The sequence below is a fragment of the Vicugna pacos genome, chromosome 3 (genome assembly GCF_048564905.1).
Source record: "Vicugna pacos chromosome 3, VicPac4, whole genome shotgun sequence".
NCBI classification, from domain to species: Eukaryota; Metazoa; Chordata; class Mammalia; order Artiodactyla; family Camelidae; genus Vicugna; species Vicugna pacos.
This window is the reverse complement of record NC_132989.1, coordinates 87,379,538-87,385,922: the sequence shown is the minus strand read 5'-3', so window position 1 is coordinate 87,385,922 and position 6,385 is coordinate 87,379,538.

The following is a 6,385-nucleotide window of genomic DNA, read 5'->3' as shown; positions in this document are numbered from 1 at the left end:
CTTATCTACACATTTACAGAAAATTTTACAGAACTGTGTTAATCTGATCATGTTATTCATATTGTTGCCCTTCTGACTCTTTTTCATTGTTTTCCTCCAAAATGGAAAAAAAAAAAAAACAAAAAAAACAAACACCCAGGCTTCCTTTACCTCACCGACCTGTCTGTAATCCTGTGTTAACAACCTTCGTACTTTTTTCCTCTAAGTTTATTTAGTGAGACACACACTCACACCAACACACACACACACACTCCGGCAACATTTTTGTCAGGTTGTTTTACAAAATGGGGCTTTATCATATAGATGTTTTCTAGCTTTTTCCCTCATTCGACAACATCTGGTAAAAAAATTTTCAAATTAATTGCTGTATTTGCAATTCATTCTTTTTAATGGCAGCCCTTTATTCTATAGTGTGAATATTGTGGATATTTCCCAAATCTTTATTTTTGTTTTTGACGTGTGTGTTTGTGTTCATGTGTTCCCCTTGTGCTCCTACAAAAAATGTTACCATACATTTCTGGTAACGTTTTGTGTTTGAGTTCTGATAATGATTAGAACTTTGTGATTGAGTTCTAATAGTTTTTATTTCTGAGGTATAGATTCTCAGGAATAAGATTGATAGGTCAAAAATTGTTTACATGATTAAATTGCAATAGTTGCTAACAAATTTTTTTTTTAACCTCTAACAACTCACACATCTTGTAGAAGTTTACGAGAATGCCTACTTCATTCTTTGTGTTTCTCAACTGCTTTGTATTTGAATAGCTTTTCATATATTTGTTGGGTATTTGAATTTCCTTTTTTTGTAAAATTCCTCTTTATTCCCTTTACTCATATTTTATTGGATTTTTGTCTTTTCTTTCTAAATTATAAAAGCTATTTGGTTATCACAGTAATTCTCAAAGTGTCATAAATACTTTCCCTCCAAATCTATTATCTGTTTGTTAGATATGTTGATGCTATTATTTACTCTATGAAAGTTACATGTGTTACATATATATGAAGTATTACACACTTCATAAATGTTTCATATATATATATATTTTTTATTTATAGCATTAGTGCTTCCAGACTTCATTTGGAATATCTCCTTTACCCTCATATTTTAAAGAGAAACAGTAAATGTTCTGGCATTATTGCACTACAAGTTACATTTTCACTTATAGTGGAATCTGTTTCTATATTCTCTCTCTATTCCTAGGAGCTATAGCAATATCAAATTGAATTATTTAGCAGCTTTATAGTATTACCTGGTAAGACCAGGACACTATTTTGTGTTTTTTCTTAATTGAAAAATCATTAAAAAATTATTTGTACCATGAACTTGAAAAAAATACTTGATTAAAAATTTTATTCATTGAGTTTACAGAAGATATTTGGAGAATTGTCATTTTTATTGTCTTTCTGAGGTCATGGCCTCTCTTCCCATTTTTTAGACATATTTAGTCTTTTAGAAGTTTATTAAAGATACTGTGATGTTTGAATTAAATTTGTTTCTATATGCTTTATTAATTTTTAAATTACTGTGAATAAATTTTTCTATTTACATTTTTGAGTACTAATTGTTAGACTATAGAAAAGACTATAGAAAAGAAATATTTTTTCTAATTCATTAGTTTTTACAAAATTTCACTAGAACCTCTTGGGTTTTCATGGATATAATCATATCAATCAGAAAAATAAGTTTATGTCTTCTTCCCCAATGTTTTGCTAATTATTTCATTTTCTTTCCTTATTGCTTTGCTAAAACTAGAAGACAATATGCAATACTAGTGTAAGAGAGTAAGCTTATTTTACTCCTGATTTTTAATTGCAGAAATCTAGAGTTTCATTCTTAGGGTATTTATTGGCTGTGTTTGTTGTTGTAGTTTGGCTTTGGCAAAGAGAATTCTATTGCCTTGAAGGACTTATCTATACTCACTACTACCCATTCACTCTTGAACTCAACCAAACCAAAATTTGCCAGTAACATCCTACCAAAATTTCTTTTGCCAAAGTGACCAATAATCTCCTGATGTTAAAGCTGATGGCCATCAGTCATTCTTATTCTGCCTTATTAACAATATTTGAGTGGGTAGACATCTCTCTCCTCTTTGATATACCTTCTTCACTTGATTTTCTTTTCCTTCTACTTTCTTCTCAGTGTTTTTTTTTTCCTTCATTTCTTTGGTCTCACCAACCTTTAAATGTTGGAGTGATCAAGGGCTCAGTCCTCAGTTCTATACTTACTCCCTTGATGATCTTATGCAAGTTAATAACACCAAATGCCGTCTATTTGCAAAGCACTCCCAAATTTATATCTTCAGATCATACCTTTCTCCTAAACTCTAGAAGAATGCATCTAATAGACTACTTGAATCATTATTTTGATAACAGACATCTTAAGTTCAACATATTCTATAGCAAATAAGTTGTGGCCTTCTTCAAAGTTTATGCACTTAACCACTTACTATTCTGACTTTTAGTACTATGTATGCACAGTCTTCTATGTAACAGTTTTTTTTCTATACAGCTATAGAATTGGCTAGAGGATTTAATAATAAATATGCATATAAACAGAATATCTTTTCTGGTAAGATCTTTTCCAAACTAGGTATAATATGATTTTTTTTTCAAAATGTAGATTAAAGTCCCTAGAAGTAAATACATTCATTTCTTTGTAGGGAATGAAAATGATCAAACAAAAATAGTTGGCAATTTATCACTATAGAGTTATTATAATAGAATAATTTTTAAATCAACATTTTAGTGGGTGATGGAAATCCAAGAAACCACTGTGTATGTGAATGTGTGTGTGTGTGTGCGTGTGTGTGTGTAGGTGTACACTGTGTTCCATAAAAAAGAGCCATTAAAGTTTTTCATAATTTAAAAATACATAAAGTATACAAGAAAGAATATAATCATACTAAATGTTCTTACTAAAAGTATAGGATAAATGTACTTTCAGTATATAAACTCTTAGGTCTTCAAAAAGCAGAGCCTGAATGTCTAATAGGAATAATAGGAAAAGATCACTTCCTTCCTTCTCAGGTTACCCTCACTGTCCCCAAATTATACCAAAGTCATGAATTCACTCATGTTGACTGCTCTTCCACAAATTCTATTCACTATTTTATGCCCTACTTTTTCTTTACTAAAGAAGCCTTCTTTGGCTACATTACCTGAAATCCCTACATACAATTTAGGACAGGATTAGATTCATAAGGCATAATCTATTTTATATTGAATCAATTTTTAGGACAGACAGATTAGTCATATCACCTGAAACAGATTTTAATTTTCATGATGAGAAGCACATACTTTTTCACTATTTCCTGTAACATCTAACACTTCATAGCATCCATAAATAGCTAATACATACCACACAAAATTGATTATTTTTAAAAGGTAAAATAATTACAGAAGTAAAAAGAAAGCAAAGTATATGTTATCATTTAAATCCCATTCATTACTTCAATCCATATTAAACTTAAAAATTAATGATCCAAATTATAATCTCAAGGACCTATAAAAGACCCTCCAATTAGTTCTTTCAGGAATAAGATCTACTTAAGACATATTTTAGAAGTTTTCCTAAATGAAGTTAAAGCACATCAAAGTTTTATATAAACTTCATATTCTCATGTGTATAATGAAGGTAGCCCCATTTGAAACTATATTTTAAAAAAAATATTCTGCTGTCCAAGGAAAAAGTGGCATAATTCATTTTACAGTATGCAAAATTTTAAATTATAAACTCCATTGTTTATGGAAATGGGCAGCAAAAGAAAAAAGACTGCAATTGAAAGTCCTTAGTCAATCTTGTTCCAACTCATAATACATGATTTATTGTTTACATGACTACTTATATCCACAAAGGTTAGTCATTTAAGAATAAAGGAAGAAAGTGAGGAGATTATATGATTTTTGAAAGGCAAGGTTTAACAGATTGAAATAAGAAGTGATGGACCTTCACTTTCAAAGTCTGAAGTCAAGAGAGAAAAGTGACCAAAAATAATAATAAATATAATTTCTAAGAATTGAAACTAAGCAATTTTTAGCAACAGGACTCTGGATTATCAATTGTAAAATAACCCATTGCTGCTCTAAATTTTCAAAAACTTAAGAAGTGAACGCCCTGTAAGTAAAGTGGGGGAAGAAAAGGCTAGGTTATGTGGAATCAAGGGAAATAGACTAAACTCCGTGTCTGGGCACACATCACACACAAAAAGAGAGATAAAGAGGAGGAGAAATGTGAGATAGAATTCAGGAGAAGGTTTTTGGCAATGTATAAATTCAGAGTATATCTTGAACTTTTGATCTAGAAATAAATGCAACATGTTCACAGAAACCATCATGGTACTAATAAAACTAAACACCACAGAAATTCAGGGGAGGAAGAGGTTTTTCTTACTCTCTTAAAATATTTTCAATAAAGTTATGCTTTATTAAACAACAGTAAGTGTACAGCATGTTACAGTAAAAAAAACAAAAATAAAAATTAGAGTTGGTTGGTTGGGGAGAAAAAAGGGCTCCTATTTCACAAATACTTATTTTTCTAAATAGACATATTCTTAATCTTTTTTACTTTACAGATTGAAACTTAAGGAATATCTAAAGTTGCACAGAAGAAAAGGAATATCTCAAGAAAAATGATGGTATTATCACTAAAAAGCATGCTTTGATCAGGTATTCCCATATTGGCCACTTACTTTTCTAATGGAATGTTTTATCATCGATGATGCAATAATGATAACTACAATGTTTGCTAAATGCTCCTTGGGGTGTTTTACATATTTCACCTTATTTAATCCTTACAATCATCCTATATGGTATATAATTTAATCCCTATTTTATAAATGAGGAAACCAAGATACGCAAAAATTAAATAATTTCGCTAGGTTTTCACCAAGACAGACTGACTCTAAGATCTGTACTCTTCACCATTATATTATATTTTGCATAATATCTAACAAAAAAATACTTACACATTAAATTACCATTTTCTTTTACCTCTATTACTGCTGTAGATTGTGATGATGACATTGATGATTTAGGAATATTTGCCAAAGAGCTAATTACATTTTAACCATTTATTCAGCCAATACTGATTGCTATGCTCCATCCATACTGTTTTATAGCAAATTGGATTAACTGTACAATGAAAATAATTTATAGTCTTAATGTTATCTTCAAGTAGTCATATTTTTATAAACTTACTACAATAATGTTTATTAAACTATCACCAAGACATCTGATATGTAAATTTATTTTTAAATATAATATCCTCAAAAAGTAGCCATATACAATAATATTTAAGTAATTATGAAAAGAGAAAAGATTTACTGAGATGATTTAACAAAATCTACTGCCTCATAGTATAGAATCTATATTAAGGATTCCATACTAAGCTACTGATTTATTCTTACATTTTGTAAAGCCAAATTGAACGCTTTAGTCTTAAGAGTTATAAAATCTATGCTACTCGTGGAACAGATTACTTCTTTCACTCTCAAATGAAGTGTCGGACAAACACTAAATATATGCCAACATTTAGATGAATGCACAGAAGTTATCTCATTTTTAATTCCTGGTGACTCAAGGCTGGATAGAGGAAAGTTAAGCAGTCTTACTACACTTAAGTGGAATCACCAATTTGAATAAATTAACTGTTAATATAAAATCTACCAGGAATTGTTCAGTGATTGTGTCTCTGAGAAAGAAGCTGCTTGGTTCCAAGAGACGTCCTTTGGAAGGGGCGGTTGTACTTGCTGTGGTCAGCACTGCACGTGTGCTGTTTCACCCTTGTTCTTCTGGGACAGGGTTCTGCTGAACCCCTTCAGGGTGTCAAATAGCATGGTATTAGCTGCTTATTAGTTTGCTCCTGCCTCATTTTGATGACTTGAAAAGTTACTTATATACCAAAATTTAAATTATATATTTAACTCATTAGAACCCCTTTGGGGATATTACTGAACTTATGAAATCCAATTATGTAATTCCATAATAAATATTATTTTGAATCCTTTAATATACTGGTGATCCACATAAAATTTTAATTGAAAAAATGGGTTCTTTTGATGAAGTAACTATCAAAACAAGAAAGAAGTGTTTCCCATGTTTAGGAAAGGAAATAATGTCCTTATTTGAAGAACAGAAAAATAATGAAAATTAATAACTGAAATGCCTCATAGACACTAAAAAATATGAAAAATATAATTTACTTCAATCACTACATTGTAAGCCTCTTTTTCCTTTTCCTGAAAACTACTTGGTTTTTAAGGATTTCTAGGGTTTAACTGAGTTGTAAAATTGGTACTGAAACTTTAATCATGATTTATAGGGTTGAATATATGTATAAGATATATATATATATGTATTGTTATTATGTTGTTATTATGAAAAT